This window comes from Silene latifolia, chromosome X (genome assembly GCF_048544455.1).
Source record: "Silene latifolia isolate original U9 population chromosome X, ASM4854445v1, whole genome shotgun sequence".
NCBI lineage: Eukaryota > Viridiplantae > Streptophyta > Magnoliopsida > Caryophyllales > Caryophyllaceae > Silene > Silene latifolia.
In genome coordinates this window covers 90,720,254-90,746,800 of record NC_133537.1, presented here as the reverse complement: position 1 = coordinate 90,746,800, position 26,547 = coordinate 90,720,254, and positions in this window count along the sequence as shown.

The following is a 26,547-nucleotide window of genomic DNA, read 5'->3' as shown; positions in this document are numbered from 1 at the left end:
AGAAAACCAATTAAATAAGAAGATTAAACCATTACGATCAGATCGTGGTGGGGAATATTTAAGCAATGACTTTAAAGATCACCTTAAAAACTGCGGTATTGTATCTCAGTTAACTCCTCCTGGCACACCACAATTAAATGTTGTGGCTGAAAGGAGGAATCGAACTTTATTAGATATGGTTCGATCGATGATGAGTCAAACAGAGTTACCTAAGTCATTCTGGGGTTTTGCCATTTTATCTGCTGTACAATCACTTAATAAAAGTCCCACTAAAGCAACTGACAAAACTCCATATGAGATATGGAAAGGAAAAGTCCCGAATCTGCGATACATAAAAGTATGGGGTTGTGATGCTTATGTCAAGAGCAAGTCTGATGATAAGCTTGCGTCTCGTTCTGAAAAATGTATTTTTGTAGGCTACCCTAAGGAAACTTGTGGATATTACTTCTATAATAGTAGCGAGAATAAAGTGTTTGTTGCTCGTGAAGCTGTCTTTCTAGAAAAAGAGTTTATTTCTAGAAGACAGAGTGCGGGAAAATTTGAACTTGATGAAGTTCAAGAGCCACAAACTGATGTGACAGTGCAGGAAGATGTTCCTTCTACGTCAGAATCGGTTATTGTTCCTGTTGAACCTAAGAGGTCAGAAAGGGTTAGTCGCCAGCCTGATAGATACCTTGGTATTATCGAGGAAGATGGTGACTATGAGGTTTTACTTTTAGAAAGTGATGAACCAAAGACCTACAAAGCAGCTATTACGAGTTCTGACTCTAAACTATGGCTCGAAGCCATGCAATCCGAAATGGATTCCATGTACGATAATCAGGTATAGGACCTGGTTGACTTACCTAAAGATGTTCGACCTCTTCAGTGTAAGTGGATATTCAAGATTAAAATCGGCATGGATGGACATAAAGATGTCTACAAAGCTAGATTGGTTGCAAAAGGTTTCACTCAGGTTCATGGTTTACACTATGATGAAACTTTTGCACCAGTTGCTATGCTTAGATCTGTTCGGATAATGTTAGCGATTGCTGCATTTCATGATTATGAGATATGGCAAATGGATGTCAAAACCGCTTTCCTGAACGGGTTTCTGGAAGAGGAAGTGTTCATGACACAACCTGAGGGTTTTGTGGATCCTAAAAATCGTAACAAAGTATGCAAACTTAAGAGATCCATTTATGGTCTTAAGCAAGCGTCAAGGAGTTGGAATCATCGTTTTGATCATGTTATTAAACAGAATGGTTTTTCTCGAAGTGTTGAGGAACCATGTTTATACATGAAGTTTAGTGGGAGTAAAGTTGTTTTCTTCCTTCTTTATGTGGACGACATATTACTCATTGGGAATGACGTAGATATGCTTGCTTCTGTCAAGAAGTGGTTAGGAAATCACTTCCAAATGAAAGATTTGGGAGAAGCTCAGCGCATCTTGGGTATCCGGATCTATAGGGATAGATCCAAAAGGATATTAGCATTGAGTCAAGAAGCCTATATCGATAAGATTCTTGACCGATTCAATATGAAAAACTCCAAGAGAGGTTTTCTACCTATGGGCAGTGGGATCACTTTGAGTAAGTTACAGTGTCCTACTGAGCCTAAGGATATTGAACGCATGAAATCGATCCCCTATGCTTCCGTTGTTGGATCGATCATGTATGCTATGGTGTGTTCTCGTCCTGACGTCTCGTATGCTTTGAGTATGACGAGTCGTTTTAAGAAAACTCCAGGTGAGAATCACTGGATAGCCGTCAAGAATATTCTAAAGTACTTGAGAAGGACTAAAGATTCATTCTTAGTGTTTGGAGGAGAATCTGAATTACGTATAAGAGGTTATACGGATGCCAGTTTCCAAACCGATAGAGATGATTTGAAATCCCAGGCTGGTTTTGTCTTTTTGTTGAACGGAGGGGCGGTTTACTGGAGAAGTTTCAAGGAGTCTGTGACTGCTGATTCTACAATGGAAGCTGAGAACATTGCACCCTCTGAAGCTACAAAGGAAGCTGTTTGGATTAGGCAATTTTTAGAGGGACTGAAGGTAGTTCCTACTGCCGAGGATCCTATCACTTTGTATTGTGATAACAGTAGGGCAATTTTTCAAGCAAAAGAGCCCAAGTCTAGTAACAAATCTAGACATGTACTTAGGAAATTTCATGTAATTAGAGATTTAATCGAAAGGAAAGAAATTACAGTTTGTAAGGTTGGGACAGCTGACAACATCGCTGATCCTTTAACCAAACCTTTGTCTCAAGCTAAACATGATAGTCATGTAGTTTCGATAGGGTTGAGACGAATGTCAGAACTGTTGTAAATTATATGATATGTAATAATCAAAAATATTGTATTTATTATTTCATATATGATAAGTTGCATTTATCGTTATATTCAGTTTTATGTCTGAATTTATATACTTTGTTTTCTCCAAATAGGTTGTAAAGACAATGTCGAACCCTATTAAGTGAACTGGATTAACATTGTATTTTTTCCCTAGTTACTTAATGAGGTGACGTCTCGGAGTGACTAGATTGTAAGGCGATAGATGACAGGTTCGACTGTCATATGGTCATAGTGATGGCTGGTCGATTACATAGGCAGATTGTGAGACAATTTGTCGGACATTGACCGTTTATAGAGTCCTTTTGTTGCTAGGTCGTGGCGAGGATTTCTATTTATTCCTTCGAGTCAATTCTTTAGACTGGTGACTATTTGTCTGAGTTGGTACGGTTTTCCGGTGGCTTTGGTTTTTGTTCTAGGTCGCACCGTAAAAGGAGGCCGATGAGCATTTACTTGGGTCATTGTGATCTCAGATCGAATGAAGAAAATAGGTCAACGAGATTGTCCTTTTAAGTCATATTTTATCTCAAGGCCACTCGAGGAGAGATGATCGTGAATGCGTGGCACGCTCGGATGCGATCAATAGTAGATTATCCGGTCGAGGCAGTCATTCTCCGATCGAGGAAACCACTTTATGATATGATCACGTGCAAGAACGACCTGAAAGACATCTTGCATTGAGTGGGAGATATTATTGGACAAGAGAATTGGTAACGCACACTTGTGTCGAACAAGTGGGAGATTGTTGGAGTAGTGTCCTCCACAATAAGTGCGTTTACATAATAAATCTCGTAAAAGAAATATCAGGGATTTATTTATTTATTTGTCAGCTGGTCATCGTTAATCGGTAATGATTGGTGACTAGAGTTTGACATTATTCTTGTCGTGTGACGGTGATCACCATCCCTTTAGGTCACACCTATAGGATGACGCCCAAATAGAATAAATTAATTGTTTGTATGAGATACGAGATAATTAATTCCTTGTATTATTTGACTTTTAATTAGTCACGTAAATGTTTTATTTGATGATGGGTTACGAACTCGGGACAAGGAGATTTATTATTTAATTATGAGATATTTAAATAATAAATAATTAGAATTTATTAATTAATTAATTGTTAATTAATTAATTTTATACGATATGTGTATATGTTTTGAGGTGGAATTAATTAGCTATTAAATTTTACAAGAGGTTGTAAAATTAGCTAAATGGGTAATATTGACACATTGTATGTTGATAAAATAGTCTTATGATTACTTAATAGTTAAGTAGTCATTGGTTGTTAATTTGTATTGTTTAATTGTTAAATAATCAAATTAATATTTAATTATGTCAGATAATTAAATATAAGACTTATAAGCATTTGTGGGGCAAATGTCGAAAATCGAAATGGACCCGGAGGGGACCATTTGGATAAATTTTTTATACACTACTAATACACTCATTGTGAGTGGAAAAGGTAGGCATTTCTCACTATCTTTTTTATGTGAATTGTTTACATTTGCATGGCTATAAATACCCAACTATTCACCCATTTCATAAGAGGAAAAATTTGAAGAAAAACTTGGTCTTTGAGGCTATAAAATTTTGGTTGCTTCTCCTCCATAAAAGACCATTTTTTCCTTCTTATTTATTCATCTTTTTCATCCAAAAACACATATAAAATTAACTAATATCAAATATACAAAAAAACAAGGTTACTACTACATTTACCTAGTTAGTATTTTAGTAGTATTTTGGGTTAGTCTTGGGTGCCACCTTAGGAGATTACCTACATTGGTAATTAAGGTGTTGGAGGATCATCCTTGTTGGATTAGCTCAAGAACAACATCTAGGAAGGAGTCCTTGAGTTGTGCCCAATTTTTGCCTTATAACAATGTAAGGAATTCTTGTCTTAAGATGGTTTTATACCATCTCTTTTTATGCATGCATGTAGATTTAGACTAAACAAAATTAGTATGTAATTTTGATATCATAAGATGACTATTATTTAGTCTAAATGACTAACACGAGCCCGTTCTTCACCGTGAGATTCTTGTGGACGATGCTACCTTTAAAAGTTTTCAAGCCAAGCTTCTTGAAGGGAAAGCTAAGGATTGTGAGATTGATGCTAGAGGTTACCTTCGTTACCGAGGACGCATGTATGTGCCTGATGCCGTTGATTTGAGGAAGAGAGTTCTAGATGAAGCTCATCTATCCCCTTATTCGATTCACCCCAGAGGAGACAAGATGTATAAAGACTTAAAGCTTCAGTTTTGGTGGTCTAACATGAAGAATGACGTTGTGTCATATTGTGGACAGCGGGGGGCCCATGGGGGCGCTTGGGAGGAAGAGAACAAGCGTTTTCATTTTGTTGGAGTCGCCACCAATTTTTATGGGAAACTGGAACCGTTCGAATACCTCGTGTCATGTCAAGACATAAAGTAGAGACATGAACACTAAGCAATCGTTACCCTTAGCATTCTATGTCTAGAATGACTCAAGTGGATGCCAATGAACACGGGTGTTCACGGAGATCTGGAGTAAAGGGTGAGGGTACGCATTAGGAAGCTCTTTTGATCGAACACCTAATCCCGCCCGCCTCGATAGCGGCCTCTACTAATGATTAGGGACATCATTTATACTTGATATATCATCGGCTATATGCATGCAATGCAACATCCATGTTTTAATCCTAGCATGTGAGAATTAACTAAGTCGGTTGACAATTAGTTTAACATACAATTGGGTCAAAGTAGGATTTAATGTTCAATTACAGGTGGAAGCATACAAATGATACGAGAAACAATGATAAGCACAATAAAAGAAAATTACGATAATGAAGATTACAATAATTACAACGGATTAGGCGATTTATGTCGAAAATACCTTTAAAACGGATAATTTGAGAAAATGAATAAAAGAATAAATAAAACGAACAAGACAGAAGGCGGTAATACGGATAATAGTCAATTATACGTAAGCTAAATAAACTAGGTCAAGCAACAACGGAGTTCAGGGACAGAATTCAACCCGGAACAGGCGCAGCAGAGCTGCGTCCTTTGGAATAGGCGCATCAGTTGCTGCGTCTGTTCCTGATCTGAATTTTGGCTGTGAAGCCGGATTTGCGTGTTGTTAATACTCGTCGGTAAATTTAATGATTGATTAAATTATTTACTCGGATGGAAGTGATTAATAGGTTAATTACATGTGATTAAGGGGTCATAAAACAATAAAACATGGATGAGACGGAATAAAGACGGATTAATTACATGAATGGATGATTGATTAGTGACATGGGTGAACGAAACAGGTTAAATATGACAAATTGACGACGAACATGCGATGAATATGACAATAAACAGATGAAAATATGCCAAAGGTCGAATTCCAGAAACCCGATATGAACAAATCGAATTCCTACACCCGGATTGAATTTTATGACGAAAACCCGCAAATATGAGATTATAAGGGATTTAAGTTGAATTTAATGATGAATTATACATGTGAATGAATGATAAATAATATACATGTGAATTTTTAGACTATTATGTCAAAGAATTAACAGGAAACAAACAAAGCAAAATAAAAGTTTGACGAATTTCAGAGGACGAAGGAAGAAGAAAGGAAGCAGGAACTGCGGCAGCCTCGCGAAGAGGCGCAGTAGGAATTTCGCTCCTTCGAAGAGGCGCAGCAGTTGCTGCGTCCTTTCTCGACGGTTTGTCTTCTGGAAATCCGTAAAAAGGGTTTTTAAAGCACGGTTTTAGAAATCGGTTTTAATTGGTATTTTCGACTTAAACCTTACATTTGATGATACAAAAAGTAAAAAACAATAAATAAAGAGAGATTTACACCCTCAGACTTACATGTTTGACGAAACGAGAAGGACTAAGATATTGATTAGTGATGCTCGACGCGAATGTAAAGAAAGTGCCCTCGTAAGAGGAAAATGAATAGATTAATTAAGTTGATTATTGTGGAGTTGGTCAAATTGGTCGATCATGCAAACGAGACTGGTACTCAGAAGGATCCGAGCTTACGTGGTCGAAAGTTCAAGCACATAGATGCCAAAAAGTAAGAACAAAGGTCTAGAATGCAAAGGGAGAAGAGAAGGGCGGACACTCGCGTGAGAAATATGAGGAGCGAAGGCTCCTATTTATACTAATCACGTGAAGAAATTAGGGTTTCGGAGAGTCTTTGGAAGTGAATCTCGGAAAGATATGAAAAAGATACGAAAATTACGCAGAAAAGGACCTGGGAAGAGTCGCAGCTGCCACTGCGTCTCTTGGAAGAGGCGCAGCACCTGCTGCGTCTGTTCCTAAGTGGTTTCCTCCTGCGGAAGAAAGATTTCCGTGTTTAAGTTATGGTAGGACGGAATAATTTGGTTTTCCTTAATATTTTATGTGAATATTACGGAAAATTGTTTACCAAAGGATAAAGATTGTGAAATATTTATAAAATATGGAATAGAAATATCCGGAACATTCCAGAACATTCTGACTCGGGATTTAACGATTATAAAAAAATGAAGACGTTTTTAGGCCCGGACTCCAAATGTACTCTAATTACTGTCAAAACGACCGTATCGGCACATAGATGACAACTAAGAGGTAGACATTAGTATTTGAGCAATCACTTGACGATAAACTTATGAACTGTCACAAATCGTTCTGCGTAGCAAACATGCGGCCCAATCATCACCGGGTGGTTTGCGAGAGGTGCAGAAATGAGGTATCTACAAAGCCCCCACTTTGACTGAGGCTTGAACAAGGCGAAAGTCAAAGTATAGCCATCAGGTCAATCGAAGATTACAACCTGACGACTATGGCGACGCGAGGCGGCTCAAGGGATCTGAGCCAAAGACCTGTCGTCGGGAACATTTTAGAGTCTGTCGACTATCGGGGAGGGTCGTTTAAAGTCCATTAGACTATGTAAGGAAGCTCGCCAGCCATAAGAAGAGACCATACCTGGAACTTCTTGAGAGACGCTTTCGGAGGTGCATAGGAGCTAAGGTCAAGCGTGGGAGCTAAATAAGGTGAGTAGCAGGACGCAGGTGGGAACTGCTGAGAGAAAACTGCTTGGGTAGTCTTCGACAAGTAATTGCGAGTAGCAGGACACAGGCTGGAACTGCTGAGAGAAAACTGCTTGGGTAGTTTTCGAGAAATAATTGCGAATAGCAGGACACAGGCGGGAACTGCTGAGAGAAAACAATGTTGATCTCCATGTCGGTCGTGAGCTCTCGTATGGGGAACGTAATCGGGGATTTTATCTCTGTGCCTTGAGAGGGAAAGTACATCCGCTTACTCTCGCTTGGGGGCAAGATAATGAAGAGAAGGCGAGTCGAAACACCTGTCGAGAAATACTTGCTCGTTGCGACAAGCAAAGTCTTGGAAGCAATAAATAGCATGCAATAGTCTGCTGCTGGCTTAGAAAATGCGGGCCGGAACGAAAGAAAATCGTCAAACGGATCAAAAGGATAAAATAGCATCAGGGAAGAGGCGCACCAAGGATGGGCCCACAAATAACGAACTCATAACGAATTTTTGAAAACTCGTATGGAGGTAACACAAGGAAGAGGCGCAGCAAGAGCTGCATCTCTTGTAAGAGGCGCAGCGCCTGCTGCGCCTATTCCCCAAAGTGTTTTTTCTGCGTAAAAACGCGATAACCAGGAGGGTTTGTGTTCATTTGTTCGAAACATAATTCACACATTTCTCTCTCAAAGCTTCACCATTTCCGCCAAGTTTTGATCCAAAAGCTTGAATTAATCATGACTAATCGAGGTATGTGTCTCATTCTTGCATTAATCTTCCGTATTGGCTTAATTTTGGATCGAAAAATTAGGGTTTTCAACCCAATTTGATCGAAAATTTGGGGCTTTTCCCCCAAATGCATTTGCCTTGTGTATTTGACATTAGAAACGGGTAATTGGTAGTATAAGGAACACAACCATGTATTTGTCTCGAAATTTCGTTGAGTTTTGAGCATTTGGGTGAATTTGAGACGGTTTCACAGCTGAACCGTAAATTGCTTCGAAAATAGCCTTAGAATTGTCCATTTGCGATGAAACTTGATATTTGGGATCCTTGGCTAATGGGTAAACTTCCTATCATCTCGGAATTTTGGTTTGTGACAACTCTTTCAGGACACTTTTCTAGGGCATAATCGCCGTTATAACGAAATGCTGCCGAAATTTCGACTTGAACCCAGAACTAGGCTTCAAATTAGGCTTGACTTGACCCAAATTACCACATGAGTGATCAGGGTTGTGAGAATATGGCGAAAGATGGCGAGAAAAGAGCGATTTCAGGGCTTCCAAAGGCTCGAAAATCCCTTAACTAAGGCTCGTTGTCACGTGACGCGGCCTAAATTTGCTTTAATGTTGCAGGTGATGAGGCTTCTACTTCTGGGAGGACTCCCATGGAGATAGACGTTGCTACTGTTGAGGAGGCTTTAGAGCAGGCCTTCACCACCGCGGTGCTGGCTGCTGGGGACGAGATCCATGAGGAGGAGGAGGCCCCGAGACGGGCCAACGTTGGGCGAGGAGGTCGTCAGCTGAGAGGAGCACCCGCGTGGGCTGAGACCTGGGAGAGTAGGCACTTGCTGTGGGCCGCAGAGGGTCACCTGTCCTACAGGACGGTGAATAGCTTCGTAAATAGGAATTCACTACTCATTATTCATGTCATTTCGTTCTCTCTTTCAATTTTCTTTCAAAAACTAAAGATAGCTTTTGTTTCAAATCATAATAGGAGGCCGGGAACATCAGGTCATTCTCGGGCTACACGACAGCGATGGAGTGCTACGAGCGACTGTCGGCGGAGGAGCGCGCCATGTTCGAGCGCGGAGCATTCGGTGCCTTGGTGCAGGCCTGGAGGGATATCGCGAAGAGGAAGCTGCGGGCTAACCTTAGCTTGGTCCGCGCTTTCTTGGACCGATTCTGGGATACGACTTCCACTTTTCACATGCCTTTTGGTGAGGTGGGAGTCACTCTGGAGGACTACGACATGATTTCTGGTCTGCCGTGTGGGTCTGAGGCCGTGGAGTGGCCGGAGACTGCCATGAGGGTGGACTCGGCCGAGGCTAGGAGGTTGATCGGCTGGAACTTGTCGCCGAGGGCTGTCACACAAGATCTTGGGTTTGGTGCCCGCTCCTACGTCGAGACTACTTTGCGGGAAAGATCCGGCGCTGGTGACGATTGACGGGAGGGAGACGGCTCCTCCTCCCCGTACAAATGGGAGCGAGGGTCCGTTTGTGGCTCGGTGGTTTCTCGTCTTCGATTTACCTCGGAGACAAGGGAGAGAGGTCACCGACGAAGCTTCTTCCCTTCCTTTCGACTCCGAGCTCCCTAGGGCGTTGGGGCCGGGTCATCTGCTGGTTTTGCGGTCCTCATCCGCTTCATGAGGGCCATGGTTCGTCCGGAGTTGATGGAGAAGGGGACTTCTCCTGGCGCTGTCGGACCAGGACTACTGCTGGAGGTATGAACCTTTATTTAGACCAAAATCAATTCCTTTCTTTATCAAATCACGAAAGATCGTTATTGACTATCTTGCTTTACAGGCATGGGTGTACTCCTACTTTCCGGGCCTCGCGCCCAAGAGGACGGAGCCGCTGGAGAAGGCCTATCTCGTGGTGAGGGATTGGGTGATGTGCAGGACGAAGAGCAAGCGTTTTTCTCACGGTGTCTACCGGCGAGGCATGAACGCTCTTCAGCTAGACAGTGTAAGCATTTCACTTATATTCATTTGCTTCTATATTGCCTTTAAATTGATCATAAGAATGATTCCTTTGTTTATCTTGTCCCAGTGGGTGCCCGGGCCTTGGGCGGAGTACGCTGACGCGCCTCCTTTTGTGGCTGAGGTCCTTCGACCTAGGAGCTCGAGCCGGCTTCTTTTGAGGACGTCGATGGGTCATGTGTGGTACTTGGGCGAGCGCTTGGCTCGTCAGTGCTATCGGGACGTGTTGACGGTTCCTGTCGATCCTCCCAGGACGATGTTCAAGGAGCCTTCTGAGGCTGAGAGAGAGGCGGACTTGGCTGGCGCTAGTGGTGACGCCCTCCTTCTTCCTGGTGAGGACTACTCGGCGTTCCTCTACGGGAGGTTGGCGTACTGGCCGGTAGTGGTGAGCATTTTTACTCTTCCTCTTTACTTGATTTTTTGAGAACTATGATGAAAGATCATCGATTAATGAAAAATATTTGATTTTGCAGGAGGTTGAGGCGGCGGGCATCGAGCCCCCAGAGTACCCTGAGACCCTCGAGTACACTGACGCGACCATGAGGACGACGATCTCCAAGCTGCGTGACTTTAACGTGGCTGTGACAGATGCTGGCCTGGACGTTTGGCAGCATCTGATTCGGAGGGTAAACCTCTAATTTTGTGTAATTTTCGTGTAAGAACACATTTGATTGAGTTTATTCAATTATTGAGAACTTCTTTATGAAAATGCAGGTTGCGCCGTCTCGGTTCGTGGCGTTATGGAGGGTGGCCAACCGGCTGCGAGCTACTGCCGTCGAGGCACTTGTCGGTGGTCGAGGTCGTCAGGTATGAACCTTGTGCCTATTTCATTTTTGGATTTTGATTTTCCAACTTTTCTTGAAACGATTGCTTGACATGAGCCAATTTTGTTGTTTACAGGGGGACCGCGAGCTGGAGCGAGAGTTGACCCAGTCTCGGGAGGAGACAGCTCGCTTGTTGAGGGAGCTCGAGGTTCGAGACGCCGAGATTGCTGCTCTTGCGGCAAGGGTTGCGGAGCTGGAGGGCGACCAGCAGTAGTTTTGTTTAGTTTTTCTTTGTTTGTTGGCTGTATTTTGCACATTTGTACATTTGAACCTTCATTTTGAACATTCTGGACTTTGTTTGGGGCTCGAGCCCCATTTTGTTGTACATTTCCCTTTTTTGTTGTATATAAGATGGCATGAGTGCCTTTGTTGATGGGTTGTGCTGCTTGTATCTGCAGGTTAGCTTTGAACAGGTTTCGCAGATGACGGTTTACGCCGTCATGCCGCCGAAATTTACATAGAAATCACGCAAAACATACATTTGTATATATACATGGCCTTGATTATCGAAAAATGAATGACTCAAAAGAATGCAAAAATGCAAAGATTTTGCCGGAAATGACCGGACGGTAGGGAGGGTTACCCCCTAAAAAAAGAAAAAAATAGAAATCGATAAGTTAGAAATGAGATGATTAAAAGAATGAAAATAAATGGAACAAATTTAGAGTTTATTTCCTAAAATGAATTATAAAAATGAAAATTATTTCCTAAAATGAAAAATATTAAAAAATGAAAGTTATTTCCTAAAATGAAATGTACAAGTGTGCGAAAATGACGAAAATGTCGATGTCGTCTCGGAAAGCGTGCTCGCGGAAGTAAGGAAACCCGAAACATGGTAACTTTCACGTATTTACCAAAATAATATTCCGTAGGAATAGGAAATTATTCGTCATGGAATTAGGAAAGATCCAACGCGGAAAATCACAGAAGTTAAGCTGAGGAAGAGGCGCAGCATGAGCTGCGTCCCTTTGAAGAGGTGCGGTAGGTGCTGCGCCTGTTCCCAGGCTGTTCTGTTCTGGCGGATTTTTGGAAACAGAAATTAGTATAAATAGAGACGTTGATAGAGCTTTTATTCACACAATTCTTCCGTCTCTTCTTCGTCCTATTACATAAAATTCTCAAAAATAATCTTTCATCATGAATACTTTGGAGATTCGCTTAAAGGAATGGACCAACGAATTTTCAAACATGGAGAAATATGATATGGGCGCCTATAATCTTGGATCATTGTTGAGTTTAAAGCTTATCAAGGTTGTTAAACCGTTCTTGGATGCTTGTCTTGACTATTGGGACCCGAATTACCATGTTTTTGCGTTCCCTGGAGGCGATATTTGCCCATTTCCTGAAGAAATTGCTGCTATTGGTGGGTAGGACCCTGAACACTTGCCCGCCATTCCTTCTACTTCGCAAGGGTACAAGAGCAAATTTAGAGACTTGCTTGGGTTGACTAGACTGGAGGTGGACCGTCTAGTGACCTCGAAAGGAGTGCGAATGTTGGACTTCATTGACCGATTTATTAACAGGGCTGACCCCACCGTTTCTCATGTTGCCAGGCGAAGGGCATTTGGGTTTTGCTTGTTGCATGTGTATGTCTTCCAAGGGCATGTTGATGAAGACTTGAGAGGTGATCCCCGTCTTCTGGGCCTTGTTGAGCAAATGGAGCTGCGCAGGAGCCCAGCTTGCTTATGCTTAGGAGAGATCCTTTTGGGCTTGGATAATAGGAAAGCCAACCGTGACCTACCGTATTTGGGAAGTCCCGTCATTCTGCAGGTAAAAGAACATTTTCTTTTTTTTTCTCTTTTCGTCCTTTTTTTCTTTTCGTTTTTATCTTTTTTTTCGTTCTTTTTTTTTTCTTCGTTTTTTTTCTTCGTTTTTTTTTCGTTTTTTTTTTTCGATGTCTAATACCCGCTTTTGGTAAGTTTGGCTTATGGAACGGCTTCGATTGATCGAGCCCCCAGTTCATGTTCCTTCCTATCATGCTCGTTCAATTGCGATGAGGACCACGCTTTACATGGTGGATTTCGCCCGAGTCTGCAATTATTGGGAGAACAAACTGAAGAGCGATGATGGCCCGTTGATTAGGTGGATTGTGCCGTGGTGGCACCTCAAATCTGTCACTGGAGTGTCTTCTTTGGATCCTACTCGGTCCGTGCGCATTCCTGGCTTTGAATTTATGGTGTGCATCTTCCCGGAAAGGCTGATGAGACAAGTTGGACTAAATCAGACGATCCCGAAGCTTGACACCGTCCCGCAGACTGCTGTGGCGCTTACTACAGAGAGCTGAAGGGAGTGGGCCATTAAATGGGCTCAAAGAAATATATGGTTCTTGAACTCTTCTGCTAATGCCTTATGGGTGTCAGATTCTTATCTGCGATGGAGGAAGGCTACTACTCCGGAAGAGCGCGAGAGATTGAGGAAACGCGAGCCCGTTGACTACAAGGTGCGCGAGGTGGAGAAAGAGAAAGAAAAGCATTTGACTGAGGGAGAGGAAGAAGCCGGGTTTCGAGTTGTTCGTCCTTCGAAGAAACCGAAGACCTCTCCTGTCGTAGAGATGGTGATTAGCAAGAATGGAAAGTCTAGGCCTCGAGAAAGACCGTTAGTGATTAGGTCTGAGGTGGCGCAAGAGCGTCCGGCTCGAGGTCGCGACAGGAAGTATGATAAGAACGACAAGGGCAAAGGGAAGATGGATGAATAGCCCAAGTCTTTATTTATTATTTGTTATTATTATTTATTGTTGTAATAAAAAGGTGGGGTTTTTATAATCCTAGCCTATTCTATTTTTATTATGTAGCGTACTATTATTATTAGAGAATGAATGAAATAAAAAGGTTAAATGGTTATGAAACCGTTATGATGTTCTATTTATTATTCTTCTCGAATTCCAAATGCAATGCAAATGTCCTTCTATTTACATTTTAAAATAGTGGGTTGTATCCTGTGAAGGATTGCCTATGTATTCACTTAAAAAAATGAAATCAAACCCTTGCGCGTAGTTCGAGTAAATGTAAAAGAATAATTGTTCTAAGCAAGAGCTTGTAATGAACTTAGAAAAATAAGCATGAGCTTTTTTGCTTACTCTGAAGGTGCAAATTTAGTTTATTTTATGATATGAGGATGACAAAAATTGCCAAAGTGCAAGAGCAAAGTGACATTAGCTTATTTCAGTTTGACCAGGGGCCGTTTATTTAGTGCCACAAGAGCGACACGTGAGGTTACGCGAGTCACGTTTTTTGTTTCTATTCTAGGCATAGTACCGTTTTAGTTGGTCGAGGTTTGTTGGGTTGGAAAACTCATTCCCGTCTAGGTCTGTGATTCTAACCGCACCCTCTGGAAGTATGGACTTGACTAGAAATGGTCCGGCCCAATTAGGTCTGAATTTTCCCCGTGGGTCGACAGGTAAAAGAGCTCTAACCGATTTGAGTACTAAGTCTCCTTCCTTGATGTTTCTTGGCCTAACCCTTTTGTTGAAAGCTCGTTTGACACGTGCTTGATACGTTTGGACATTATGCAAGGCGCGTAGCCTACGTTCATCCAGGAGGATGAGTTCTTCATACCTATCCCTCTTCCAATCGGCTTCTGGGATTTGACTTTCGAGTAAAATACGCAAGGATGGTATCTCTAGCTCGACTGGTTGTACAGCTTCCATGCCGTAGGTCAAATAGAAAGGAGTAGCCTCAGTGGGCGTCCTAACAGATGTACGATATCCCCACAAAGCAAAGGGTATCTTGCTTGGCCAATCTCGATAGTTGTCAATCATTTTCTTGAGAATTGTGACAACGTTCTTGTTTGCCCCCTCTACCGCGCCATTAGTCTCTGGTCTATATGGCGAAGAGTGGTGATGCCTAATTTTGTACTTGGCTAGCAATTGCTCAGTCTCAGCTTGGAAATGTGATCCGTTATCACTAATGATCTCATGTGGGCAACCGTATCGACAGATGATGTTGTTTTGTATGAACTTTGCTACATTTTTAGCCGTGAGACTAGTATAGGAAGCCGCTTCTACCCATTTGGTGAAATAGTCGATTGCCACTAGGATGAAACAGTGACCTCCTGTTCCGGCTGGGGTTATCTTTCCGATTATGTCAATTCCCCAAGCAGAAAATGGCCAAGGTGAGGTCATCGTATAGAGCAATGAAGGAGGGACATGTTGTACATTCCCGAAGATTTGGCAATTGTGGCAATGTCTTACGTATTTGATGCAATCGGATTCCATATGGGTCCAATAATATCCTAAACGTGTGATTTTCTTTGCCATCATGGGCCCACTCATGTGAAGACCGCATTCTCCATCGTGGACTTCTTCCATCACCTTTCGTGCCTGTGAATGATCAAGGCAACGTAGGATTACACCAAGAGGTGTTCTTTTGTATAACTCTCCTTGCATGAGAACGTATTGGGAAGCTAATAGGCGTATAGCACGTTGTCCCCTCTTGTCCATATCGGGTGGATAGGTACCATTGAGCTTAAAAGTTAGGATTGCTTGGAACCAGGGTTCCTGCGCGATCTCCTCTTCATCGGTGATTTGGTGTACATAAGCCAACTCTGACCGTCGTTCGATGCACAAAGGCATTTCCACCATGTCATCTGGCATATTGATCAAAGATGCAAGTTTTGCAAGAGCATCTGCAAATTGATTTTCTTCCCGAGGTAGGCGTAGATATGTCACGTGATCAAAGAATTGGGCAACTTGGTCTATTCTGGCTTGATAGGGTGCTAGGCTTTCGCTTCGAATCTTCCAAGACCATGTAACTTGGTTGATGATTAGTGATGAATCCCCATGTACTCGGAGGGTTTTTATGCCTAGGCTCACTGCCGCTTGTAATCCGATTAGACAAGCTTCGTATTCGGCAGCATTGTTTGTCACCTCGAAGTCGAGTTTGACAGCGATTGGTTTATGCTCACCTTCAGGAGAAATGAGCAACACTCCTATTCCAAATCCTCTTAAGTTTGATGCCCCATCAAAGTAAAGGTCCCAGGAGTCTACGTCAGTTTGGAGTATATCCTCATCCGAAAATGACCAAGTATCTATTGTTTGTGCATCATTGATGGGATTTTCTGCGAAGAATTCGGCAACGGCACGACCTTTTATTACTTTCAGAGGCACGTATTGTTGGAAATGTGTCCTCAACAATAGTGCGATCACATGATTTAAATATCATTATGAAATCTCATATAAAGAATACGTAAGGGATGATTCAATTATATAGTCAACTGATCAACATTAATCGGTAACGATTGGCTTGCTAGAGTTTGACGTTACTGTCGTGGGACGGTGGTGGTCAGTTGATCCCTTAAGGTCACACCTAAAGGATGATGCCCTTATCTATAAAGTTAATTAATTGTATGTTGATACAAGTTGATTAATTCCTTAAATATGAACAATTTATATTTATGAGAGGAAATATGTATCTTATTATAATGTGATTAAATAAGATCATATTTAGTGGATTAATATGTTAATTCACTAAATTATGTTGAGGTTTTAGAAAAGTTTCGAGGTAGAGGTAATTAGTTATTTACATTTACAAGAGGTTGTGAATTTAACTAACTAGCTATTATGGGACCCATTATATGTTGATATAATGATATAATATTACTCAATAAGTTGAGTGAATATATGTTTATTAATTTGTGTCATAATTGTTGTATGATCAAATTAATATTTAATTATGTAAGATAATTAAACATAAGACTTATAAGCATTTGTAGGACAAATATTATAAGACAAAAATGGACCATAATAAGAGCATTGGACCGTTTTTTTTAGAGGATGTAGGACACTTGTCATAAGTCTTCTATTTTGTCTAAAAATATTAAGACAACCACAACACTTGTCATGCTCACTCTACCACATAAGAGACTTTTAATAAAGCATTTGAAAAAGATTTTTGAGAAGTAAAATTTGCTCTTTTTAAGAGCAAAGGGCCGGACCATTTCATATGGGGAAGAGCTTTTTTTGTTCTTATTTTTCACTCTCTCATCTTCACATGCAAAACCTCCATTGTTCATGTTTTTCCTTTCTATCAAAACATGAAGTTTTGATTCAATTTGTTCATAAAGATTACTAATATTATTAGTGTAATATATGAGTATTAGTAATCAATATTAAGGTAAACTACTAATCAAATATCTAGCAAATATTATTTAGTGGGGATAAGGGATAATCTTGGGTGCAATCAAGAGGAGTGACTTCTATACTTGAGGTCGTTGGAGGATCATCCTAATACTCATCATAGCTCAAGAACAAGTGAAGGTAGGAGACCTTACTTGTGCCCATAAACCGAAATTTACAATGTAAGGGACATTGTTTTCTTATAAATCTTTCATTTAGTTATGCATGCACTAGATCTAAAGAACAAATAATTAACAAGTTAATTAGTTTACTATTAGAGGAGTCTAATAATAGGTATATGAACCTAACAAGTGGTATCAGAGCATAAGGATGTTGCATGCATAATCGGTTATTGTTTTTCCGAGTTAAAAGGTTAACATATAAAACTTAAAAATTTGTGATTTGTAAGTATAAGCCACGAAATCACCATGCATGATATATATTATGTTCCGAAAATGTTTTTAGGTCATTTTTATGATTCATGGAAATTTATTGCTCATTTTAAGGATTTTCGGTCATTTTATTACATTTTTATGACTAAAATGGGAATTAAAATGCTAAAAATAGTTACACTTCGTTTCTGACCTTGGAAAATTTATATGACCTCACATGTATATTTTACAAGTTGTGTGTAAAAGGACAAGATAATGTGATTAATATTGCATGATTTATGAGTTTTATGAGATAAAGATGGATTAAAAGAGGTAAAATGGTTAAAAATAGTTAAATCTCAAATTAAGCCATGATATTTTAATATGATGTCACATGCAAGATTTACAGAGTGTATGTAAATTTCTAGATTAAGAGATCTTCTTTAGCATGATTTATGGATTTTTGAGTAAAAATGGCATAAATAGTGACTATTATAGCAAAAATTAGCTAAAACGTATTGCATGGCTTGAGAAAATTATTTTAAGTTGCATTAATATCCCACTAATCAGATCTAAAGTTGTAAAAATTATTGGTTTAATTTTCGTATACTTTATACATTTTATGAGATAAAAACGATAAAAATGCAACTATATTTTCTCAAAATTAATTCGAAAATTTTAACCATTATTTTTGACATTATGAGTGTCATGGATTTATTCCAGAATGTTCAAAAATTTAAAATTCTAATTTTGAAACTTTTATGATTTAATTTGGATTTATTTCATAAATATTGTGTTTTTAAGGTAAAAAATGAGCATAAAATTAAATCAAGTTGAATTATTGTCAAAAATTTAGTGATGACTGATTTTTGAGTCCTAAAATGTGTTAGGATAATTAACTTGAACTTAGATGTGATTTAAGTGTTAATTAGTGATTTTAAAAGGATTATTATCACGCATTTCCATGAAACCGGGTTATATGTACGACATAAGTTAAATAGGGCGATTTGGCACATGATTTTTCATGATAGGTACATATTATAATGCTGCATATTTCAAATTGTTGAATGTCTTTTATTTATATAATTTTGAATTATGTAATTTTATTTTAGTATGGCCTTAGTTTTAATCGATATTACCCGTAATGAAAGGGAATATTGATTCGGTTGTAATTTAATGTTATCTCGTATCACTTTTATTTTTATTTCATTAGTTTTTCCATTTTTTACAAATGTATAATAGGAATAGCTTTGTATTTTTATTATTATTTGTAATTATGGAGCATCTTCAAAGACGGTGCCATTCGGAAAGGTGATCCGACATAGACGGTGTCTTGGGAGGCGTGCCATTTGAAGAATCAAGGGACCATGGGAGTTGGTTTCCAAATATGTAATAGATTATTTGATTTTCTATTTTAGGAAGGCCATACTAGGAATTTTATTTATTGCTTTGCATTTCTTTTAATATGTTGCATGCATTGCCAAATCGCCATAACAACACATGCATATCATATGGAGTCATCGACCGTGTCAATTATAATTATCGTAGTTCACCGCTTTAGTTCACTTAAAACGTGATAGATAATAAATTGACAAGACCTCTCACATATATTAAAAATTGAGAAATAGCCTTACCAAATAGTAGAAACCCATGAAGTACCAATTTCATGAGGGAGTTAATCCGGCTTCACCGTAATACAAACCTTGTTACGTTGGCGAAGTGGGGTAGTAAAAAGTTATTACATCGAAATTTGGATTGAGCTCAACGGAAGTATTGTTGACCGTAGTCGCATGCGTTCCGGGATAAAGATGAGAATTAGAGTAATTTTTATCGACCGAGAGTTCTAAAAGTAGAATCGATTAAAGAGTTAATCCACCAAGTTATATTAATAAGGGTTTAATCGGCTCACCGTGCCCGAGTTGATATGAATTTGGATCTCGGAATCATTTATATTAGTTGGGTGGAGGTCACTATATAAATGCAATGCTTGTAGTTAAATTTACGAGTATAATTAAAACGATAGATGTTAATTATTTCCTTCATTTCCGTTTTTGTAGTTAAATATTCGCAATAAATTCATCTTATACTCCTACACCCATCACCTTAATTCATAGCTCCTATCATACGATGATAAATGCTCCGATTATGACAATGATACGATTAGAGAATTACACGTTGGCTTTAGTGAGGATGGAAATCTTTGTCTTTTTACTACTTCTTCACCTCCCACTCACATACTCATGCCTACCTCTCAGGTAAGAGGATTATATGAGGGGAATCTCACAGATTCTAAGATATCCTTGTTTGATGAAACAAGGAGAAATATCAATTTAAGTGGGAGTTCTAGCAAGAGGGTCCTTGCAAATGAAAGGAGTATTGGTATTAATAAAGGAAAACCAATGAAAGGTAAGAAACCCAAATCCGATTGTGAATTGGAAGTTGATAGTGAGACTACCACAAAACCAAGATGGGTATCCAATCCTACCATGAATATCATTATTTTAATGTCATGGGCCAATGGAAGCATATTTTCCCTGAGTATTTGGAAGATATCAAGTTGGACTTATTACTCCAAGTGGGACTTGGAAATGTGGAGAAGCTAAACAAGGGTGATGTGGATCGCCGACAATGAAACGGAGCTCAGGTAGCCGCCACTTCAAGAGAAATTGATATACTTGTTTTAGCAAATAACTTTGAGTTATAATTTACATAATTGTAAATTATGTATCCACTTAGTCTAAATCATTATTTCCATTTCTATGTGAGACATGAAAGGATCTATATTTTGATCTCAAAGACAATTGTTGTATTTTATTGAAAATAGACGTGGATGTGAGCCATGTCACTTATCTTTATGATACACAAGTTCTAGACAGTTCCAACTCATGTAAAGATATCTACATAATACGCACCAAAAGACTCATAACTGATAATCTAAATGATTTGTACATTTAATTTTTCAATTTGGTTACGTAAATGAGAAACGCATTAAACGCTAGTGTCGACTAGAATTATTGGACCATTTGATTTTCTATCATATGGAATATGCGAATCTTGTCTCCTTTGCAGTATAATTTGTACTTCCTTTAGTGGTAAAGGGACACAAGCAAGTGATTTGTTGAGACTAATACATGCCGATGTATGTGTTCTGATGAGCATCACCGCAAGGGGAATTTATGACTGCTTCGTCACTTTTACCAATGATTCAAGTAGATAAGGGTATATTTACTTAATCAAATAAAAGGTGAAGCATTTGAGAGATTTGAGAAGTTTCTTAAATGACGTAGAGAACCAATTGAATAAAGTTCTAAGCATTACGACCCAATCGTAGTGGCAAAGATCTAAATAATAAATTTGATTTATTAAAGATGGATTATGACCTAGCGTCACTACCCATAAGATCAAACTAATATGAGTTGGTTTGAGTTGTTGAACTCAATTTTGGGAATTTGCAATCCAAAACGGACAAGTAATTCTAATTGGATGGTCAACCATGAGATACCTAGAATAGAGAGTCTATCAAACAGATGACATGGATAAGACTCGTATATTATCAAGCTGCCATGTTAGGATGGCCTTTTGAAAGCTAAACTCCGTTAAATATATATGTTTGTGTCTCACAAAACTATCTCTCAAGAAGATAGATGTATTTCTGAGAGATAGAGTGGGAGAAGATTGTATCGTCACAAACACCTCTTATAGTTGAAATGTTACTTTATGAAAGTAATTGAATTAATAGAGTGGGAGTTGGTATTGAACTATTATCTATGAAGATAGTATGAGACCATAGTTCAGTGGGAGTCTATCGCACATGTCTTATTGTTTAAAAAATATTACTTTGTGAAAGTGATAGTATCATGACCTTGTTATATATACGAGCCAAAGCATTACAATCCGAAAATTGTTGCTCATGAGTAGATTTACTTTAAAGTGAGGGTCTCTTTAAAGGGAAATAGAGCTTTAGAGTACACAAATGCATAAGATTTACATGAAGATGTTGATCAAGATAAATTATGTTAGGAATTGCCGCATTTCATTATAATGAAGAATGGCAAATATAAATTCGCTTTTCTATAATGGGAATTTAGAGAAGGAAGTGTTAAAAACACAAAACCTTAGATGAAGATCTAAGAGTCCTAACATATTATGCGTAGCTATCTTAAGTGATCACAAGATGGTCTTAGGCTAGCTTTAAAGGATTATACTTTTCGTTCATGTAATTATAGTGAATTGTTTCATTCACATGATTGAAGAATCATTATATACATGAAGTTAAGTGGGAGCTAGAATTGTTTTTCCATGTCTTATATGTTGATAACATATTAATTATTGAGAATAATGTACCAATGCTCTCTTCTGGCAAGAGTGATTGGGAGACTAGGAAAAGGTGCAATATACTTTAGATTACCGAATCTATGTGAGAGTATATTGGCATAGAGTTGAGAGTCTTATGAGGATAAGATCTTTCGTATCTGTTGTAACATCAACAAGGTTGAATGGCTTATTCATGATGATGAAAGTGGAATTACTATGATGGAATCATAGTCGTTCACTGAACCCATTAAGTTGTTGATTACATGAAATCGATTACTAATGTTTCCGCCATTAGAAAGATTATGTATGCCAACAGACGCACGTGCTGTGATGTACCATATGCTAGGTACATTATGAATCAATAATAAGTTAATTCATTAGATGGGCTTGTGAAAGCCTTAAAGTACAATTGATGACTTGTACACGTGTTTGGATGATAGACAAAGTTAAGGTGTTGAAGGGTTGCACCAACTTTAGTTTCCAAGCTTAAAAGGATTTGATGAAATCCTAAGCTAATGTTATTGACTAAGGAGTAAGAAACTAAGAAAAGTGTTTTAGTTTCACGCATTGCAAATTCTACAAAAGGATTCTAAGTAAGTAGTGATTAAATGGTCAACGTTGGGATTAAGAGTGAATCCCTCTACAAATGACTTTATCACAAGTTATGCGATAACAGTGGGAGCATCTTTCAAGTTAAAGAGCCCAAGTCTAGTTAGATGTCTAGACATACACTTGGATAAAATTCATGTCATTTGAAATGACATTGAATGTAAGGAAATAGCAATTTATAAAGTTGGAATATATGGATATCGGGTATATTCACTTGCCAAGCTTGTATTGCATTTTAACTAGTGTTATAATACACTGAAGATTATAAAATATGAAATAGTAATAGTGTATTGACTGTTCATATGTGATAATCACATTTATCGTTTGAGTTTTTAAACTCACCCGCTACCTTGTCGTATCCAAATGGGTTGTAGAGACAAATTGAACCCCATTAAAGTGAACTGGATTGACATAGTATTCGCCCCTAGTTACTTATATGAGGTGACGTCTCCAAGTGACTAGAGTGTGATGCGATTGATGGCAAGTTCAAGTGCCATAGAGTCATATGGGATGACTAGTCGATCACATAGGCGATCAGTATGGGACAATCTGTCGGGCAGTGACCGCTTATAGAGTTCTGGTAATTCATAAAGCCTGGTCGTGGCAAGAGCTACTATAGTATTCTTATGAGTCAATTCTTTTGACTAGAGACTATTCGCCCAAGTTGGCACAGCTTCTGATTAGCTTTGATTTATAATCTACGATTTCGTAAATGAGGTCAAACTGGGTATATTTTGGGTTATGATGGACTGTGGCTGAATGAAAGGAATAGGGCGATAGGAATTGTCCACCCCTTGTCAGGGTTGTTTGAAATCTCAAGGCCACTCGAGGAGTAGTTAACTGGAAATGCGTGGCCACGCTCGGAAGGTATCTTTGATAGATAATTCCGATCAGACAGTTAATCTCCAGATCGAGAAAACCACTCAAGATATGATCAAATGTAAGTACGACCTGCAAGACACCTTGCATTGAGTGGGAGATTGTAATAGGACAAGAGAATTGGTGACGCACACTTGTCGAGGACAAGTGGGAGATTGTTGGAAATGTGTCCTCAACAATAGTGCGATCACATGATTTAAATATCATTATGAAATCTCATATAAAGAATACGTAAGGGATGATTCAATTATATAGTCAACTGATCAACATTAATCGGTAACGATTGGCTTGCTAGAGTTTGACGTTACTGTCGTGGGACGGTGGTGGTCAGTTGATCCCTTAAGGTCACACCTAAAGGATGATGCCCTTATCTATAAAGTTAATTAATTGTATGTTGATACAAGTTGATTAATTCCTTAAATATGAATAATTTATATTTATGAGAGGAAATATGTATCTTATTATAATGTGATTAAATAAGATCATATTTAGTGGATTAATATGTTAATTCACTAAATTATGTTGAGGTTTTAGAAAAGTTTCGAGGTAGAGGTAATTAGTTATTTACATTTACAAGAGGTTGTGAATTTAACTAACTAGCTATTATGGGACCCATTATATGTTGATATAATGATATAATATTACTCAATAAGTTGAGTGAATATATGTTTATTAATTTGTGTCATAATTGTTGTATGATCAAATTAATATTTAATTATGTAAGATAATTAAACATAAGACTTATAAGCATTTGTGGGACAAATATTATAAGACAAAAATGGACCATAATAAGAGCATTGGACCGTTTTTTTTTAGAGGATGTAGGACACTTGTCATAAGTCTTCTATTTTGTCTAAAAATATTAAGACAACCACAACACTTGTCATGCTCACTCTACCACATAAGATACTTTTAATAAAGCATTTGAAAAAATTTTTTGAGAAGTAAAATTTGCTCTTTTTAAGAGCAAAGGGCCGGACCATTTCATATGGGGAAAAGCTTTTTTTGTTCTTATTTTTCACTCTCTCATCTTCACATGCAAAACCTCCATTGTTCCTGTTTTTCCTTTCTATCAAAACATGAAGTTTTGATTCAATTTGTTCATAAAGATTACTAATATTATTAGTGTAATATATGAGTATTAGTAATCAATATTAAGGTAAACTACTAATCAAATATCTAGCAAATATTATTTAGTGGGGATAAGGGATAATCTTGGGTGCAATCAAGAGGAGTGACTTATATACTTGAGGTCTTTGGAGGATCATCCTAATACTCACCATAGCTCAAGAACAAGTGAAGGTAGGAGACCTTACTTGTGCCCATAAACCGAAATTTACAATGTAAGGGACATTGTTTTCTTATAAATCTTTCATTTAGTTATGCATGCACTAGATCTAAAGAACAAATAATTAACAAGTTAATTAGTTCACTATTAGAGGAGTCTAATAATAGGTATATGAACCTAACACGTATTTGAGATCAAATTCTGAGAGCATCAAGGTCCATCTTGCTAGGCGTCCATTAAGGACGAGTTTTTCGAAGAGGTATTTGACTGGATCCATTTTGGACTATATTTTGACGGAGTAGCTAAGCATGTAATGGCGTAGCTTCTTCGTCGCCCACACAAGAGCGAGGCATGTCTTTTAGAGTTGTGAGTATTTGCACTCGTACTCCAAGAACTTCTTACTAAGGTAGTAGATGGCACCCATGGCTGTTTCGGTTACTGTGAGATATAAACCAAGAGGTTGATCTCGTTGAGGTGGCATGAGCACTGGTGGTTTAGCCAGTATCTCTTTGATTCGGTCAAATGCCTTTTGACAATCATCATCCCACACAGTGTGGTCTGTTTTCTTGAGCTTTTTGAAGATAGGCTCGCAAATCATGGTGAGTTTCGATATGAATCGACTTATATATTGCACTTTTCCCAGGAATGCTCTGACTTCTTTTTCTGTTTGAGGTTGTGGCATTTCGATTAGAGCCTTGATCTTGGAAGGGTCTATTTCTATACCTCGTTGGCTAACGATGTATCCCAGGAGTTTGCCATATGTTACTCCGAATGTGCATTTCTGGGGATTGAGCCTCATGTTGTATTTTCGTAGCCTTGCGAAAAATTTGCGAAGGTTCGCAATATGCCCTTCTCTATTCTTGGATTTGACAATCATGACGTCTACGTATACCTCAACTTCTTTGTGCATCATGTCATGTAGTTGCGGTGCGTTGATATGTAGCTCCGGTGTTGATCAATCCAAATGGCATGACCGTATAACAATAGGTTCCCCATTGAGTGATAAAGGCGGTCTTATGCATATCTTCTATGGCCATCTCGATTTGGTTATAACCCGCGTACCCATCCATGAAGGATAGTAATGCGTGGTCTGCAGTATTGTCCACCAATATGTCGATGTGTGGTAGAGGGAAGTCATCTTTGGGGCTTGCTTTGTTTAAGTCCCTAAAATCAACACAAACACGGATTCTCCTATCCTTTTTGGGTACAGGTACTATGTTGGCTACCCAGTCGGAATACTCGGAAACTTTGATGAACCCGGCTTTGAACTGCTTGTCAACTTCTTCTTTAATTTTGAGAGCCCATTCCGTCCTCATTCGTCGAAGCTTCTGTTTTACAGGTTTGAAACCTGGCTTAATCGGGATTCTATGTTCGGCGATATCCCTGTCGATCCCTGGCATGTCTTTGTAGGACCAAGCGAAAACGTCTTTGAACTCGTTTAGGAGGTCTATGAAATCGGCCCTTTCGGTAGAGCTCAAGGTAGTACCTATCCTAAGTTCTCGGGGTTCTAGTTCGGTTCCTACGTTGATGGGTTCGGTGTCCTCTATTACTGGTCCCCCTTCCCCTTCCTGTAGTATTTCTTTGGCTACGTAGGGAGGTATTTCGATCGAGTCTGGGTCTTGGTCATCCTCAGTATCATCGTAAACAGAATTGCACTCAAGATAACACAAAGAGTAAGCAGAACCTGATTTATTCATATTAAGGTTTGAGTAAAGTTGAAACAAATAAGCCATCTGATCCATGGTCAGTGGCGGCAAAGGGACAGTGGTTGGGATATTTCCCGAACTACTGTGACTACTCGAGACTAAGCTAGGAGAAACAAAGGGAGTGGGGATGACGACGGGAGGAGAATCTCTAATGACTCCTCTAGACTCCGACTCTGACTCCGACTCCGACTCGTACTCATCGTCTTCTGGTTCTCCTTTGAACATCTCTCCTTCTCCAGTGGTGAGTTTGAAGAGTCTTCCTTGATTGTTGGTCCACTTGATTGATTTTCTCCATCCTTTCTACTGACTTGCGTTGGTTTCTGTGATTAACGCGGTGGGGTTGAAAGGATCGTCTTGAAGTATCATGGTAATGATCTCATTCTGCGCGGCCCTAACAAATC